At 36.9% G+C, this 19109-nt stretch overlaps 2 long non-coding RNA genes across 2 annotated transcripts; one reads left to right on the top strand and one right to left on the bottom strand.

The window, feature by feature from the left end:
• Positions 1–1301: 1301 nt before the first annotated feature.
• LOC141443529 (uncharacterized) lies at positions 1302–18868 on the bottom strand. The gene is made up of 3 exons (XR_012453047.1): positions 18802–18868; positions 6395–6497; positions 1302–4620 (listed from the first exon to the last, which is right to left on the bottom strand). It is a non-coding gene; the product is annotated as an uncharacterized lncRNA (long non-coding RNA).
• Positions 10178–15096, top strand: LOC141443528 (uncharacterized). The gene is made up of 2 exons (XR_012453046.1): positions 10178–10224; positions 14476–15096. It is a non-coding gene; the product is annotated as an uncharacterized lncRNA (long non-coding RNA).
• Positions 18869–19109: the final 241 nt, after the last annotated feature.

Raw genomic sequence — 19109 nt, 5'->3', positions numbered from 1 at the left:
AGCGAAGCGGAGCGTAGCTCCCTTGAATCTCATCGATATTTTTCTTCACCGTACTTAAGCTCGTGGTAAATTTTTGAAACCATCCTTTGTTTAGGAGGCCATGGAAACGACTAAGGAAACTTACCTACAGCGACTTTTTCAGTAAAAATTATTAACACAAAATTATTCTTACCTCACACGTTCCGAGAACGTTACCACGTAGACAAATATAAAGATAAAAATATTTATATTTGTTAAAACACTAGTAACATAAAATACAGCTGTTCGGTTTACAACTGTTCACAATATTTAATATTACATTGAATACTATAATAAGCAATTATTTTTATTCAGTTATTGCATCATACATACCTGCCTAAACATTATTTTTGTGTTGTTAGAGCGCGTTCAGACTGGGCGGGAACCGCGCGGTTCCAAAATCGCCCGATTTCCGCGCGGTTCCATATTTACATGAAAATTTTCTAAAGCATTCAGACATAACCGCGCGGTATGAATAACCGCATGGTTGCCGGCAACCAATCGCGAGAAAATACAATCGCGCGGGGCCCGCGCGTTTTCATTAATGGAGCTCAACGAGAGCGTTCAGCTGCGTCGCGGATACCGCGCCGCTTGGAAGTAACATTCTAGGAGGCCACGCACATTCCATGATCAATTCAAGTACTTAGTTCTTTAAAAGATTTTACTGACATATTAAATGATATTATAACGGATAACTCAGGAGCACGCGACTCGGCGGCTGCCGCAACACGCACACTACGCGCCACCGCTCTGCTCGCACGACAAAGAAGAGAGAAATGTTGTTGTTGTGTGTTGTGTGTTTCCTGAGAGGAAGGGCTACGAAATAGCCCGAAACATGTCGAGCTAAACTCGGTTTAAGACGTGAGTTATCTGTTATAATATCATTTAATATGAGTGAGTCTCACGGTAGTTTCATGTTCAAAATTTTACTGACATTCTTAAATAGTTAAGGAATTTTTCCTCAAACATTCTTAGTATGGGATATAACGCAACGAAATGGCCATGTTTAAATCGATCACTAAATATTGGATGCACCCAATATGGCTTTTTTCTTTTTTTCTTTATTATAAGCAACCACAGACACAGTATTTCATTTTCCTCTTCGACGTCCATCTTGAAACTAAACACCTCTATCGCTAAATAACCGCGGTGTCTGAATAGTACACATTTTTGCGTTTCAAACCGCGCGGGAATCGCGCGATTTTGAAACCGCGCGGTTCCCGCCAGTCTGAACGAGCTCTTATTGGATACTTTACCCGGAAAACCAGTAATAAAAAAATAGGTATGACTACAATACAATTACTCTTTATTAAACACCATAATAGTAAGCAGTAACATTCCAGATTCCATTTTTACAATAGAAAGAAGTAAATAATAGATTTAAACAGGTGGTCTAATTTACAACAACAATAAGTAAAATACAGAACGACACGATAGCTAAGTTGTTAGTGACCATATGACTGCAAAGCTAGCGGACACGGGTTCGATCCTCTTGACTGGCAAATATTTGTATAATGAATACCAATGTTTGTAATTGAGTCTTGGATGTTTGTATGTAAGTTTAAACCGCACCTCTGAGTTTTTCGGAATTCATGTGCGAAATTACATTTGAAATTTACCACGAGCTTTACGGTGAAGGAAAACATCGTGAGGAAACCTGCACAAACCTGCGAAGCAATTCAATGGTGTGTCCCAATCCGCACTGGGCCCGCGTGGGAACTACGGCCCAAGCCCTCTCATTCCGAGAGGAGGCCTGTTGCCAGCAGTGGGACGTATATAGGCTGGGATGATGATGATGAAGTTTATGTATGTCTATCCGTTGTCTAGCACCCATAGTACAAGCTATGCTTAGTTTGGGACTAGGTCAATTGGTGTAATTTGTAAGCTTGTACTATGGATACTATAGTACTTTTTGGATAGGATGGGTACGGTGGGTGACACTTGCGTTCTTTCCATTCCACGCCATGAACGTTTCAGGCCAATAATTTATAAAACAAAATATACTTGAATCCCGAAAGAACAAAAAAAATCTCTATTTAAAAGATTTCGTGATAATCAACAAGAATCACTTAAAAATATATTATTATGTTTTAAAAATATAAAGATAAATTTTAATCTCGTCGACTTTCGTCGCGTAAAACGGAACTCTATTACAATAGAGCTTGACTTTGCTTATCGACCGAATCGATTCCACAATCTTGTCAAATCGTTTGACTCGCATCATCTGTCAATTAGTAGATTAGTGTTTCGTATTGTTTGATGTTTTGAGCTGTTACTTTGTTAATTAATTTTGTTACTACGGTTTTTGTTATTTTTTTTAACGTTATTAGTTTTGATATAGTGCCAAAGAAGGCCGCATGGTTAGTGTGCCGCATGCAAAAAATAGATAGTTAAAAATATAAAATATCACTAATAAAATCGATTACAAACCCTTAGCATATTTAATCGAGAATCGCAATAAATCGATTCGAATTTACATTGTCACAACCCTTTAATTGCTTAATGACATGTGTCACCGTACCCATCCTATCCGAAAAGTACTATAGGCAGCGGATAAACAAACATACTAATATAGATAAATACATATTAAACATCCAAGACCCAAGAACAAACATTCGTATTATTCATACAAATATCTGCCCCAGCTGGGAATCGAACCCTCAACCTTCGTAACCAGGTTCTCTAACCACTTCACAATGCCTGTCATCGTATAGAGAAACAATTTTTCAAGATAGCAATGCAAGGTGTTAATTAAATACTTAGGTAACTATTTAAGTTTACACTGCACCACCGAGTTATGACCTGACCTTGTCAGCATTATGCTGATGCCCGAACCATTTGCCGCAATTGACAAGATTTCATATTTCTAAGACTATAATTTGATTCGTTCTCTGTATTTTGTTTGGAAAGAGAAAAACGCTGATATTTTTAAAATTTCGCTACAACAATTAATTAAGTTATTACAATTTTTTAAGATGTGCTTATTCTAAAAGGGCATAACTCCAAAACTACGACACAATAGATCCATTACTTTTGTCTAGTCTCTTAAAAAAGATCACGTAAATCTAACGTAGACGTTGCATAGAGACAATATCAAAATTATGACAGCTCCTTTTTCTGGTGATAAAGGCAAAGGAAAACATATCTATTCTGTTGTAGTGTTGGCAAATTCAGACATATTTTTTCAATTTTTTGTATTTTTTTTTAATATGGAGAAATCAATTATAATAAATATTTCCCATGTTCAGGAGCCAAAACTCTTTCGATTCCTGTAGTAATTAACAGATGTTAAAAAAATGAAATCTTGTCAATTTAATGGGTCGAGTAGCATGCGGGGATACTTTTAGGTTAAGGCGGGATTTTTATAAAAGTTCATTAACCCCTACATTAGAAAGCAGGTCTCACGAACTATTATAGAACCCGCATATAGTTAGTAAGTTAACTTAATTTTTAGAGTAGGTACCCTTCTTGTGTAATATGCATTATATACCTACCTAATTGTTGGCAATAAACGCATTTTCTTTCTTTCTTTCTTTCTTTCTTTCTTTATTCGGGTATTCGTATACTTTTTGTAACTGATTAAATATTAAGAGCGTTTATACCTGCTGAGCTGGCAACGTTGCATTTTTGGTAGTTTTTCTCGATTATACCGTAAAAATTAAAAATGTGGTCTGATAGAACTTTTCTTAATATATAAGTTAATGTCTCTACTCCAATAATTATGCGTGATAGCATTTTATTTTCTTTAAAATCGTTAATAAACATTTGTTAGTTATTAAAGAATATAAAAGTCTATCACGAATAATTATTGGAGTAGAGACATTAACTTATATATTAAGAACAGTTCCCAAGCAGAGGGTCGTGGGTTCAAACCCCAGCTCGCACCTCTGAGTTTTTCGTAATTCATGCGCGGAATTACATTAGAAATTTACCACGAGCTTTGCGGTGAAGGAAAACATCATGAGGAAACCTGCACAAACCTGCGAAGCGATTCAATGGTGCGTGCGAAGTTCCCAATCCGCACTGGGCCCGCGTGGGAACTATGGCCCAAGCCCTCTTGTTCTGAGAGGAGGCCTGTGCCCAGCAGTGGGACGTATATAGGCTGGGATGATGATCATGATTAAGAACAGTTCTATCAGACCACATTTTTAATTTTCATTATTTTTTTATGGAATAATCGAGAAAACTAACAAAAATGCAACGTTGCCAGCTCAGCAGGTACCTATGAAAGCTCTTAAGTTACTTATGAACTAGTCAGATAATTAACAAGAAATAATGTTAAATTAGTAGGATAATAACAGTGGTCGGACAAACCCACCCGTTTAGACGAATACATGGTGCTCTTAGCAATATTCTTTCAAACAATAATAAGCACAAGACTTGGATATGCGTCGTGTGGTCCTCATGAAACTCGGGCATATGCAGCACGTCTGTTTAGGTTCGTCACAAAGGTAAGACATAGATATTTCATTCCTTGGACAGCCCAGATGACTGAAACAGTTACTGATGGCATTGCTTGAATTTAAAGTTAGAAGAGCTACGGCTATAAGGACCATTGCAGCATTCGACGCCATTCTTCATGTATGTGGGAGAAGTCCTCTTCTGCAAATAAAATATCCCTTGTTAATGCGGTAAATAAACACTTGAATAAAAAGACACTTAATTTACGGCCGAGAAACTGTTTTTCCTATTTTTTTTCTAAAATGTTTTTGTATGTAAACTCTTTATTGTACAAAAGAAAAGAAACAAAACACAATTGACAAACTTTGAGACACTTGTTCAAAGGCGGACTTATCCCTTTAAGGCAGGGTTTGTCAACGTGGGGTCCGTAGCATGTGTATCAGGGTTTCGCAGTAAGTCTGTCCATAGAGGAGAGTGTGTATACACGGGTCAGTCTGTAAACATATGTATTAGGAAAATTCCAAGAATTTTTTTGACAGGGGTCCGTGGAATTATTTAAATTGTGAAAGTGGTGAAGATGATGATGAATTATGAATTAATCGATTTAAATCTAGGCTTTGGGTAAATTAATATTATAAATAATTATCATTGTCCAGATTATTATTTTTTTACTTTATTTTTATTTTTTATACTGTGTTTGACATGCTGTTAATGTTAAATTTGATAAAGTTAAGTCCTAAACCTATTCTAATAATTAATGTATGTACTCTATAGTCAATATTTATAAGATTACAAGGTTCATGTTCCTGGAATTGTTAATTAATGTTAGACCTTATGTACAACATGATGCGCAATAAATGAATTATGAACCAAACTCCTCCGAAACGGATTGACCGATTTTTATGCAATTTTTTGTGTACTTAGTTATATTCGGTAGGTCTGAGAATAGGACCTTAACTATTTTTCATACTTCTACGTGTACGGAGTCGCGGGCAACAGCTATCCTGCTAATATTATAATGCGAAAGTTTGTAAGTCAGTTTGTTGTTACCTCATCACGTCTAAGCCGCTGAACCGATTTAGATAAAATTCAGTACACATAGTTTGAGTCCCGGAGAAGGACATAGGATAGTTTTTATCCCGGGAAATCGCATAGTTCCCGCGGGATAGCGATGAACAAATTCTACGCGGACGGAGTGGTGGCCGAGTGGTTTGACATATGGCCTCTCAAGCAGAGGGTCGTGGGTTCAAACCCCGGCTCGCACCTCTGAGTTTTTCGGAATTCATGTGCGGAATTACATTTGAAATTTACCACGAGCTTTACGGTGAAGGAAAACATCGTGAGGAAACCTGCACAAACCTGCGAAGCAATTCAATGGCATGTGTGAAGTTCCCAATCCGCACTGGGCCCGCGTGGGAACTACTGCCCAAGCCCTCTCATTCTGAGGGGAGGCCTGTGCCCTGCAGTGGGACGTATATATGCTGGGATGATGATGATGGAGTCGCGAGCAACGGCTAGTATGATAAATAAAGGTAACCAGAGGCCGTATTGTCTAGTCCAGTGTTTCCCAAACAGTGGGCTGCCATGGCCCGGTAATTAAGGCCCAGTTAGAAAACTTATAAAAATACCCGACATTGTCATTTCAAAAACACTGAACCGACTTTAATGACACATAGCTAAGAACAACCGCACCGCATTCACGTTAAAAAAATCGCATCGAAATCGATTCATCCTTTTGATAGCTACGATGCTCGACAGACATTAAGCCTGAAACTTATAACCTCAAACTTTTAACCTAAAAATGGGTTTTATGCACTTGTTATGCAATCTACAATTAATTTTCGAGCAGTTAATAATATATGAACACTAACAGTTTACCTTCAAAAGCTGTCAAATACTTACTTCATAAGTTAGTCCGTATTTACCTATAGAGGAACGGATACTTAATATCTTCTCCTTTTAAGGAAATAATTACCTAGTGTATTTTTTAAAACAGTGCTTGCTGACGTAGCTATGGTAGGTACCTCATGCGGAAAATGGCGACAAATGGATTAAACACTCTTCTCGCAATTCTGTATCTGCAACAAAATAAACAAGTTTTGTATTCGTAGTAAGTAAATTTCCATCCATCCATCCCAGCCTATACACGTCCCACTGCTGGGCACAGGCCTCCTCTCAGAACCAGAGGGCTTGGGCCATAGTTCCCACGCGGGCCCAGTGCGGATTGGGAACTTCACACGCACCATTAAATTGCTTCGCAGATTTGTGCAGGTTTCCTCACGATGTTTTCCTTCACCGCATAGCTCATGGTAAATTTCAAATGTAATTCCGCACATGAATTTCGAAAAACTCAGAGGTGCGAGCCGGGGTTTGAACCCACGACCCTCTGCTTGAGAGGCGATAGGTCAAACCACTAGGCCACCACGGCTTAGGTAAATTTACGTGTATTTTATTAATAAATTTCAAATAAATTTCAAATCTGCCTAATTATCATGATATATGACGCGATACTTAGGTATAGATTGCAAAAGTGTTTCGTGCCAGCTCTCAACATATATTAATAAATTAGATATATTTTCGGCGAATCCAGCGATACTGGTTTTCGTACAAATTGGGACTCACTCAGGGCATTAACTCTTGTTTTCTCTATTTCTTGGATTAACCTAACCTTAATATAAATTAAGGCTAATAAATCTGAAATTGACCTTTCACTTACACAACATCCAAACATCCAAATTCCAAATCCAAAATCCAAATTTGGCGCTACTCATCTGTAGGCTAAAAAAATAATAATTTTATTAAGTACCATAAGTATATATTTTTTTTAATTTGTGTGATACTCTTATACGACCAGATGGCCTAGTGGTTAGAGAACCTGACTACGAAGCTTGAGGTCCCGGGTTCGATTCCCGTGTCGGGGCAGATATTTGTATGAAAAATACGAATGTTTGTTCTCGGGTCTTGGGTGTATACTATGTATTTAAGTATGTATCTATCTATATAATTATATTTATCCGTTGCTTAGTACCCATAACACAAGCTTTGCTAAGCTTACTTTGGGACTAGGTCAATTGGTGTGAATTGTCCCGTGATATTTATTTATTTATATTTATTTGCAAGTAGGGGTTGTTGCGTGATGGATGTTTGAGGTTTTGCGAGAGTATGGATACGCGTCCCTCTTCTGTTTAGTTTGTATTCAATTGTAATAATGTTTATTAAATTGTCGTGTAGTTCACAGTGTTTAGTTATACTATAGGTACCTACTGTTATTGCGTAATTATTTGGAAATATAAAATAAATCATAACCTAACTAATAAAAAGTTGAAAATCCCGATATTGTCGCTTCAAAGTTCAATATCTCAGAAGCGGCTGAACCGAATTTTGATGAAACATGTCTAAGAACCATTGCTACGCATTCAAATCGGTTCACCCGTTTAAGAGCTACGGTGCCACAGACAGACACACAGACACATAGCGGTCAAACTTATAACACCCCTCTTTTTGCGTCGGGGGTTCAAAAATAATCTTTGATCGCTTATCCATACTTTATAATATTATAAATGCGAAAGTAACTCTGTCTGTCTGTTACACTTTCACGCCTACACCGCTAAACCGATTGTAATGAAATTTGGCACAGAGATAGACTAGACCTTGGGAAAGAACATAGGCTATCTTTTATTGCGAAAAAAAGGCTTGAAGGGGTTAAAATAGGGGATGAAAGTTTATATGGTGGAAGCTCATCGTTGTCGAAGATAAAACCATGAAACATGGCTTTTAGGCACTTAGGTAATAAGAAACAAGTAGATATTTGTTTGAGGTTTTTTGAAAATTCGATCTGTGAGGGAATGAAATATATAGGGGATGCAAGTTTATATGGAAGGTCGTCACTATCGAAGATAAATCGATGAATATTTGTGATTACCGGTCAAACGCGAGTCGTCTTTTATGATTATCCAGTGTTAGCAGAGTCCTTGTCCCAGTGTTGACAAGGACAGTCAGACATGAAAAATTATAATTTTCAGATTTTTCTTATTGATCGTGCTATAAGAGCCTACCTTCGTACAAAATTTCAAGTTTCTAGAACAGCCTGAAATACCCTATAATTTATTCGGTTAAGGCGATTGTAGCTTTTGATTGCTTTGACTTAGAAGTTTGATTTTTTCACAGCTTCCGGGACTGTAGATCTGAGTTTAAGGTTTTAATTTCAACTCGGTACCTCCGCGCGCTTCCAAGATAAAGGGACTTGACAGACAGACGGACGGACGGATAGCAAAGTGATCCTAAGGGTTCCATTTTTTCCCTTTTGAGGTACGAACCCCTAATAAACATTTGTTCTGGCGCTTTTGATATTTTGACCTACTTGAAAATATGGGGATGAAAATTCGTAAGGAATTCCAAGCAAATTTACTATGAGTATGTTTATCGGAAAACTGTGTAGGTATGATTATTAAAAATGCCGTCTTAATATAATACTACCCTCCTATATATAATAACTTACACTAAAAGACGTAAGAGCGATTTCACATTATCCGATCCGATATCGGTATCGGACGACGATACGATATCGGGGCAAGTAAAATATATGAAATATGTACCTGTCTTTCACATTATCCGGCCCGATATCGGATATCGGAGCCGACACCGATATGATGGCGGCACCATCGGACGGCCGTGGGCTGTGTCGGTCGATAAATGTTTGTATGTGTGCTCTGCGCTGCGTGTATCTAAATTGTCTCTGTGTGCTCCAAGGTGCCAAGAGTTAACTATGAAGATAAGTCCTTTTGTGTTAGCAATACACGTCGTATCGCTAAAGTGTGGCTATCCGCAAAATATTTATGTATTACCGAAAATGGAAAGACAAAAAAATAGTTTAGTAAAATAGGTTAATTTCAGTATACCGCGGAAGTTTCTATGTGTAGATATTGTTGGCAGAAGATGTATCCTAAAAAAAAAATACTTCCCAAAGTTACTATTCCACGCGGACGAAGTCGCGGGCAAAAGCTAGTATTGTATATTAAATATGTAAAACAGATGCAAAAAGCTCAGTGGCAGTTAACTATTTCTTTACTTATCTTAAAATATGATGTCAGTTACATTATCATAAAGCTGTCAACGTAGGGTTGAGAGGGGCACATTGAGCAATTTTGTGTTTATCACCTTCTCATTTTATGATGGTTTACATTAGAAATATGATACCTGCATTGATTGTTAGGAAATTTATCTGGGAAAAATTTACTCCCTACTGTCTTTTTTATTCTCTATAGTTTAGCAGAAAATTTTTCTAAAGTGACTAAAGTCAGACATGCTCAACTTGCCTTGACTGTGAGGTAAGTTGAGCATGAGTAAGATGTCAGTTCAGGAAGGTAAGAACATACAGACGAGAAAAATTATGTCAACATAATATTTATTTATTTTCATCAAGAAATAACAATCAGTATTAAGTATAATCAAACTTAACCCGGTCATTCTCATTTTACTGTGCACCCGTCTGATTACCGTTTCACTTTTTTTTCATGCAAAAGCGACACGGCACTGAGTGCACATCTAGAAAAAGGATGACTGCCATTTACATTTATCTGTACACTCAAGTCTAATTACCGTGTCACTAGTGCGGAAAAAAGCGGTACGGCAATTAGACAGGTGCGCAGTAAAATGAGAATGGTTCCGCAAAACTTACCCGCTTACTCTACATGCCCCTGCCTACCCTATCTTTAACGACATAAAGATATAAAAGACCATCAGAATCAAGCTAGTATGTCATACGCGGTGGATACATTAGGTTTACCCAGAAGGATTTTAAACCAGGTAATTATTTTAATTTTAATATCGTCCACCAATATATTTCATTGAGTGACAGTATTCACCGGCCCGGATAACACTGACATGGAATACCGACTCTGTTTTTCGTGTACATCAACCCATGTCATTACATTAAATAATAAATACTTATCAGCCCATTATGCATCGTACCGCGATGAACTATTCGACCTGGCAAATACCAATCAGCTAATTACCGGTATGTTAATTCAAATTCAAATTCAAGTTCTTTATTTCGGACAAACAGAGTATCCATAGTGTTAGTAATTAAGCAAAAACAAAACAGAAGATAATACATTTTAAACTTATTCTAGTATTAGTATTTAAGGACATATATTTATTATTATTATACTAGCTATGTTACAAACTGCGCCACACTCTTTATCTGCTCAGTCCAATATTTTAAGATCGGACAATCAAATCTGGCAGCAATTTCCTTCAGAATGCTGTTGGGACTTCGTCTCACACGGCTTAGTAATGAGACTATATTTTTCCGCATTAAAGTCTGAAAACCATCGTGCGAGCTGCCATAAACATGCCCGACGCCGAGCATCTGCCAGGCAGACCCATCAGCATTCTAAAAGCATTGTTGTATTGGACGCGCAAAGCGCTGTAATACCGACCCTGTTTTTCGTGTACGCCGAAGATTAATAAATCTAGTAGAAAATAACTTAATTAGGTTCTGGCGCATGTCTTTCATTTATTGGCTTCCGATTATCAAGCCGGTATTTATCAGGTCGGGAATGTTACGGAGGTATTTATTCATCCCGGGTTGATTTTGCGTGACCGGAATTTAACTTTCGGGTTGTTGCTTTTCAGTTTTTCGGCATTTTCTAAATTTATCTAAAGCATTTTGGTGAAGGAAAACATGCAAGGAAAGCTGCAAACCTTAGTGTGTGTCATTAAAATGTATGAGTAGTCGGCAGTTGTTGTAGTTACGTAGTAATTTGGGTTGATTCAGTTACTAAAAGTGTTACTTCGCATTTTACTTGCGGCGAATTCTTCTTAGCAATGATGGTCTTTCCGAAAGCGCTGGTAGCTACGAATAAATAGTTAGTCAAGAAAAACGGCCTTCCGTGTCCCGTAGGCGGGGCTTAAAAGCGAGTTTTGCGTCTCATTTGACTGACATCTGACATTGCATCACGCGCGCAAACCAATCCCTGCTTTCTTTCTGAATTGTAACCAATCAACAAGCACGTCTATTTGCAACCTAGAAAATGATTCGTATTTAAATCATAAGTCGTTTTAGTCTAACGTATGGCCACGTGTTGTTTGGAATTTGTTCTGAGTTACGCTTCCTGACTTATTATTTATTCGTAGAGTAGAAGAGCCCTTTGCAGTTTACTTACAAAATAAACATTTGTTTTGATTTTACCAATCAGCCTAGGTACCATCAGCCAAATAAGTGGTCTATCAATTTTTAAACAAGTTCCTTTCAAATGAATGTGTCGCTAAAGTCGAACTTTCAAGTTAAAGGACACGTCTATTCGCATTACTGTTTTGTGATATGCAAACGATTATCAACTTTAGGGTGGTAGACCACATATTTGGCTGATGGTACATACCGGGTGTGGCCGGTAACAAGAGCCAATAATTAAAACATAGGTCGTACTTGTCGAAATGACCGACATTAGTTCAGCGAGTTTTTTAAATAAATAGTTTTTTTATGTCTATTAGGTACACTTTTAAGTTTATTGGAAGAAGCAATGTAAAGCAAAATGTTTGATGTTGGTAGGGTGACAGGCGACGTCAGTTGGACTCTAGGATGGCGTACATTACATACTATTTAATTTGTATGAAAAAGAAAAAACTAAAGATCCATTATTTTCAAAAGTGTCTTTTTTAAAATTTATTTCTCATAGGTGTTACTTACATACACTTACTTACTGTACATATCCACTCGCCAAACTGATATTACAGTTTGTTGGCGAGAACGCGCCACTAACTAATATTGTCCAATCTGACGAGTATGATCTACGTTTTAATTATTTGCTCATATTACAGGCCGCACCCCGTATAATCTAACCGTGGGCTCTCATGTGCTGAAACTTACATAGGTAGGTACAATACAATAACAAAACATCAATCGTTGTTGATATCAAAATACCAGAAAGATTTTTAAAAGGTACACAACGAGTGGGTACGTTATCAAAGTAGGTACATAAAGTTTGAAAACAATAATGTAGAAAATACGTAATAGTCATTTGGTATTTTGGTGTAATTATGCTATATCAGAAACGATTAACTAAACCTTCATATTACACGATCAAAAAAGTTCGCCTAAGAATTAGTTTAATGAAAATTATACTTATTATGCCATTATGCTTTTTAAACTGTATGTATTCCTATACGTTCTAATAACCAATCGCGGTCATTAAATATATATAGGTAGGTATACTGCTAAGGTTTGGTCCTGCTGCTGAAAACCAAGTACATGCCTACGGCTAAGCTTGGTAGAGAATTATTAGTAGGTAGGTAGGTAGTTTAAAGTAAATACCTAGCAGCCTATCTTATAAAATATATTATGTATTATGTACCTACCTAGTACCTGTTTGTTTTTTTTTTCGTAACGGCTATGGAACCCTATCCGGGCGTGCCCGACACGCTTTTGGCCGGTTAGGTATTTACCGCGGGAATCATACAAATTTCCGGGATAATGACTATCCTAAGTGCTTCCTCGGGACTAAAACTATCTGTATTCCAAATTGCATCTAAATCGATTCAGCGGTTTAGACGTGATGTGGTAACAAACAAACAAACAGATTTACAAACTAGTGGGATGGTGTCGTCTCGCAACCGTTATCTACCGTTTGTGTTACACGTAACCTAAGACCTTATTGTCTAACGCAGGGTTTCTCAAACTTATGGCTCCACGTACCCCTGTTAAAGTTACTAGACGACAGCGAACCCCTACCTCCCCCCCCCCAAAGAAAGAAATAAAAAATTGACTGTTGGAGAAACTAAGGTTATTTTTATTTCAATCATCATCATAATATAATAAAAGGTAACAAATACAGGTAAGAGTCACCTTGCCAACGAGAATACCTACAAACTGAAACAAACAACAACAAATAACAAACAAATAAGTAACAAATTTGGAGTTGAAATAAAAAATACAAAAAGACTCCAAAAACCAATCTTAATCATCTTGCTAGTCTTGCAGCCTGGTGGTTTTTGGGGTCACATAAACCTTGTCACGAACCCCCTACCGTCGAATAGCGAACCCCTAGGGGTTCGCGTACCCCACTTTGAGTAACCCTGGTCTAACGCAATCGTAATTACAATCGCTTTCACCATTTCATTCTCTCACACGGTGTATGATAAGAGTAGAAAGAGACGGGGAATGCGACCACGAGCGCCCGAGCGTTAGACAATGCGACCTCTGGTTACCTTTATTTCAAAAGTCAAAAGTCAAAATATCTTTATTCAATTTAGGCTATACTCAAGCACTTATGAATGTCAAAAAATCTACCACCGGTTCGGAAAAACCTCTGTTGAGCAGAATCCGGCAAGAAACTCAAAGAGGTATATTTTTAGGGTTCCGGAGCCAAAATGGCAAAAACGGAACCCTTATAGTTTCATCAAGTCCGTCTGTCTGTCTGTCCGTCCGTCCGTATGTCACAGGCATTTTACTCGAAAACTACAAGATGTATAACAATGAAATTTGGAGCACAGATGCCTTGTCAAAGCCGCTATTTAGTTTTGTAGTTAAATTACAAAAATAAATATTTATAGGGGGGGCACTCCATACACGTAACAGAATTTGTTTTTTTTTTCTTATCAACATGTGGCACATAGTTCGACAGCTCTTTTGAAAAGATAGTAAGGTTTCTAAAACACTTTTTTGATTATGTGAAGCTTTCCAAAAATAATCGCTCCCAAAGTAGCAAAAATTGTGAACCCCCCCCCCACTATCTTGTAAACCGTTTGTCCAAAAATATGCAAAAACTGCGCTTTTCAACAAAAGGACGTACCTAAGTGCCGTGAAGATACGCTCGTTTTCTGGTAATAGATTTTAAGACTGTAGTAAGTGTTTTAATTGTGGTATAATGCACATAATATTACTTGATTTTTTCGTAATGGCTATGGAACCCTATCTTGGGCGTGTCCGACACGCTCTTGGCCGGTTTTTTTAAACAGATTTACAATATTATTAAATGATATCTATAAGTACATCACAAGTATTTAACACAACTTTATTTTATTCATCACTATAACAAGGGACATTTTTATTTGCAGAAGAGGACCGCTCCCGCATAAAGAATGGCGATGAAGGTTGCAATGGTCCTTATAGCCGTAATGATATTGGCTTTTCAAGTTCCCAGAGCCATATCGCAGCAACCAGAACCAAGTCCTAATTATGCCATTAGCCATCTGGGCTGCCCGAAAAATGAAATATCTATGTATTTTCTTTGTAATAAGCGGACATGTTGTGCGTGCCCAAATATTATAATGACCGGAAAACAGCGCGAGGCTTGTGCTAAATACTGTTTTGAAAAATATTGTGGCTGAGCAGTACTTATTCTTGATCAAACAGTAGGTAATATACAGTTGCATTGTGTGGGGAGAGGCTCCAATAAACATCTCTCTCCAGGCAGGAGTCATGCCTGGGGAGTTGGGGACCGAAGTCCGAAGGAACATCGTAAGTTGTATAATGCGTCCGAGTTGAGAAACTTCGAAGCGTATATAGGATTCGGTCGGAGTTTCCATATTTGTCCACTAGATGGCATAAGGAGTCGCTGCAATTGTATCTACCCTGCATTTTGTCTTTATGTTAACTGTACCTACTGATTTATGGTGATGGCTACGAATAAATATTCTAGGGTGATGGGGATCAATAAAGATATTTGTATTGCATTATATTCTTGTTTGTATTTATGTTGTCTTTCTTGTAAAAACAAGGAAAATCCCTCCCGTGACGCGTCGCTCAGAGGTATCAAGCTATAACTTGTTTGTATGTCTTTATCATTGGGGCTTTAAAGGGACCTGCTGATCGGACACCGTTTTAAATACAATATAATACAATAAAATTGCTTTACTTCAGACTAGCTGTTGTCCGCGGCTCCGTCCGCATAGAACTCGTTTATCGCTATCACGCGGGAGCTATGCAAATTTCCGGGACAAAACTATCCTATGTCCTTTCCCAGGACTCACACTATCTGTATATCGAATTGCATCTAAATCGGTTCAGCGGTGTAGACGCCAAGAGGTAACAGACAAACAGACTTACAAACTTTCGCATTTAAGTATAATATTCGTGGGATCACAAACATCCATATTATGTATGTATGTAAATACTTTATTGTACATAAAATACAAAATAACACGAAAGAAAACAAAAAAAAAACAAAAAGAGTACATAGGCGAACTTATCCCTAAAAGGGATCTTTTCAAGCTAACCTAAATTAAATTATCTGTTGGTATCAACAATTTAAAATTTAAATAAATAAATGTCATCTTCTCATTCGAGATTTAATTATGTGCATTAATTTAAATTTGAAACTAACGAAAAAAACAAACCACTTTGCTAAAATCTATTCCTAATTTATTTCTATTGTAAAGATTGCCTGAAAGAAACGAGAAGCTATATGACCGCCTATTACTTGTACCTTGGAAAACTTTCTCTATGTAAGTACCTCTGTTTTCTGTACTGCTTACTATGTTATAGTGTTTAATAAAAAGTAATTGAATCGTCCCATTTTTTTAATTACCGATTTTCCTCGTAATGTAAAGTTCCTGCGGGTGCGCGATCAACGAATACTTCACAAACGAAGTCGCGGGCTAAAGCTAGTAGAGCTATAATTTGAAATGTTTATAGAGGTCGTCCTAAAATGACTAGGTATATTCTAACGAAATTGGGTAGATTCCTGGATAAAAACAACAATACTGGGACAATAATAATGGTGTACGGTTGTGTTGCTCTGAAGATGAGCTCTGGTTAAGTTCGAAACGCGTCAGTGTAGTGTGGTGGTGGTGATAGATCGGTTTGTGTGTTCTTACAGTGTGGAGGTGGAGAAACTGCATGAAAAAACACAAATAAATACTTTTTTTTGTAACCAACAGAATTTTAGGCTTAAAATTTGGTAAAATGATATCTTAATAAACGAGACAAGCGCACATAAGAAACCGATTATTTCAGCCAGGAGCCGTTTTACAATGTTATTTAGTTAGATCGAATGGTGTATTTTACGGGAACAACATTTTCTGACACTAAAATTTAGATTTGTCACTAAACTGCGACACCCTAATAGACTAGTCAGTAAAAAAAAAAATTGGATTAATTGTTACAGTCTCGATTTTTTTTTGTAAACAATATTTTGATGGTTTTAGACACCCTTATAAAAATGTTGGCTTACCCTTCCAGAAGAATTATGAAATAGGGGAGGAAATAAACTTCACGGGTTTGCTCGAACACAAAAAACCCTACAGTAGGGATGTATCTCTTATTAGTCTGTGGTAAGGATTAGTGTACACTTTCAATTATTAAGAGATCAGTATCCTCTAAATAAACTTTCTCCAGTTTTTTATAAGAGTTTCCAGTCATAAAATAAATTTTAACGTATTTGTAAAAAAAAAACTGCCCGCGCTACCGCCACGCTGTTGCCCCCATAGATATTGGTCATCATATTAATCAAAACTGTCTCTAAGTATGAGTCATCAGATTAATGAAAACCTGTATCCCGTAACCTGTATCTGTAATATAGTTTGATCATCAAAATTCGATCACCAAAATAATAGATCTGTGACCTAATAAATAGATCAGTTCCTTAATTCAATGCATCTACCTATTCTACTAAGGCAGGTCTGGTTACGACGACAAGCGAAGCGAGGAGGAGTGTTAGGTAGAACTGCGACCTTCAGTGCGCGAGCCGAGCGAGCGAAGCGAGCGTGCCGCGGCAGAGGCCGGCAATGTGCCAGAACCGAACCTTTTTTTGCTAATACTTGTATGATGAGTACAAATGTTTGTTGTAGGTACTTGTGTCTTGGATGTTTGTATGTATTTAAGTGTAGGTTTTATTATGTAAGTATGTATGTCTAGCTGTTGTTTAGCACCCATAACAAACTTTGCTTAGCTTGGGGCTGGGTCAATTGGTTTAATTTGTGAGAGGATATTATTATTATTGTTTCATTCATTGTACATCATATCGTCAAATTTCAGTTCAATTATTTGATGATCAATATTATTTTCCAGTGATTATAATTAATTTTTAAGTAGCAATTTCTATATTGTTTGGTGATTCAGTTTTAGTGACACATCAATTATTTTGGAACCCAATATAATTATTTGATGATCAATATTATTTCTATGTAATTTTTAAATAATATTTAGGTAACCGTTTTAGTATTATTTGGTGACAGATCTACTATTTTAAGGACATATTTATTAGGTCGCCGAAAATGCATTTTTTAGGTGATCAATAAAATCATACCCTATTGTATATTTGTAGCAATAATTTTTTTAAATGTAAATTTGTTTTGCCTAGGATTTTTTTTTACTTTAGTATTTAAGACTCATATAATTCGTATGCCCGAACGGGTACGATGTAGCTGAACATTATTTCCACATTGTAACTACAACTGCAGTGTATATACCTATTTTCAACGAATAAAAATATTGATTGATTGATTGATTGATTGAGACGAGTGCCTAGACATTCAGACATCCGGGTAGAATAATGTAATATTAATGAAGTCAGATGTTAAATGCCAGATTATATTATGGAATTATAATAATAAAGTATCAGTTAGTATTATAGCATACCTAGCCGTTACCTAGTAGTTATACAGTGTCTCGAAATTTATAGACAATATACAGCAGCAGGGCTACTACGAAACTCGAAACTCGAAGTTAAATAGTATAAGTGTCAAGGGACCGCACGACACGAACTTCGAGTTTCGTAGTAGCCCTGCAGGCTCCTATTTTACTACCGTTAAATTATCAGTGACATGTCGAGTGACAATCTATCATTTGCATCTAAATTTAATGATAATTATAACGCGAAACAACACCATATTTATAACATTCCTTGCCCAAAAATAATTTTATTAATACTACATAACTTAATACAATTTGTTTTCACTCAATTCAAACGTATTTAGATAAAAAAGAGACCGGCCAAGAGCGTGTCAGACACACCCAAGATAGGGTTTCATAGCATTTACGAAAAAAATCAAATCGGGCGCTCGAAAACATCTCGATAGTACTTCACCTCACCAACTTAAAAAATCCCCGACATTGTCATTTCAAAAACAACTGAACCGATTTTAGTAAAACATAGCTCAGAACAACCGCATCGCTTTCAGGTTAAAAAATCGCATCGAAATCGATTCATCCGTTTGAGGTTTTATTCTTTTTTTGTAATTTTTTTTTCAATTTTATACTGTAGGTACTTTTTAAATAATAATGAACTTTGTACCAAAACAACCAGGTGTAGTTTAAAAATGTCATTACTATTATTGAGTCTCTACAATTCTGAAGGTGCGTATAACCTCAATCATATTGCGTCGGGGGTTATGCAATCTACTATTAATTTTCAAGCACTATATAATACATGAACATTTTACCTTCAAAAGTTACAGGACGGGCGCTAGCGTCAGTTCTTCTCTGTCAAATTATTAGGTTGTACATCCGTATTTATAATGTAGAGGAGCGGATACTACTTAGCACGTTTAGAATGAAACTGGCACTATCCAAAATATTTCGAATTATGTCAGTTTCAATCTAAACGTGATCCTTAATTCTTTTATTATGGAAATAATTTGAATTTCTCGTAAAACAGTGCTGACGCATCTAATGCGGAAAATGACGACAAATGGATTATCTGGGGGCTGGGCAGTGCCTTCGCCAAGTTGAGCAGCAAACCACCGTACCA

The sequence above is a fragment of the Choristoneura fumiferana genome, chromosome 27 (genome assembly GCF_025370935.1).
Source record: "Choristoneura fumiferana chromosome 27, NRCan_CFum_1, whole genome shotgun sequence".
Lineage (NCBI taxonomy): Eukaryota > Metazoa > Arthropoda > Insecta > Lepidoptera > Tortricidae > Choristoneura > Choristoneura fumiferana.
Note: the sequence above shows the minus strand (reverse complement) of the source record. Positions and strands in the feature narration are given on the sequence as shown.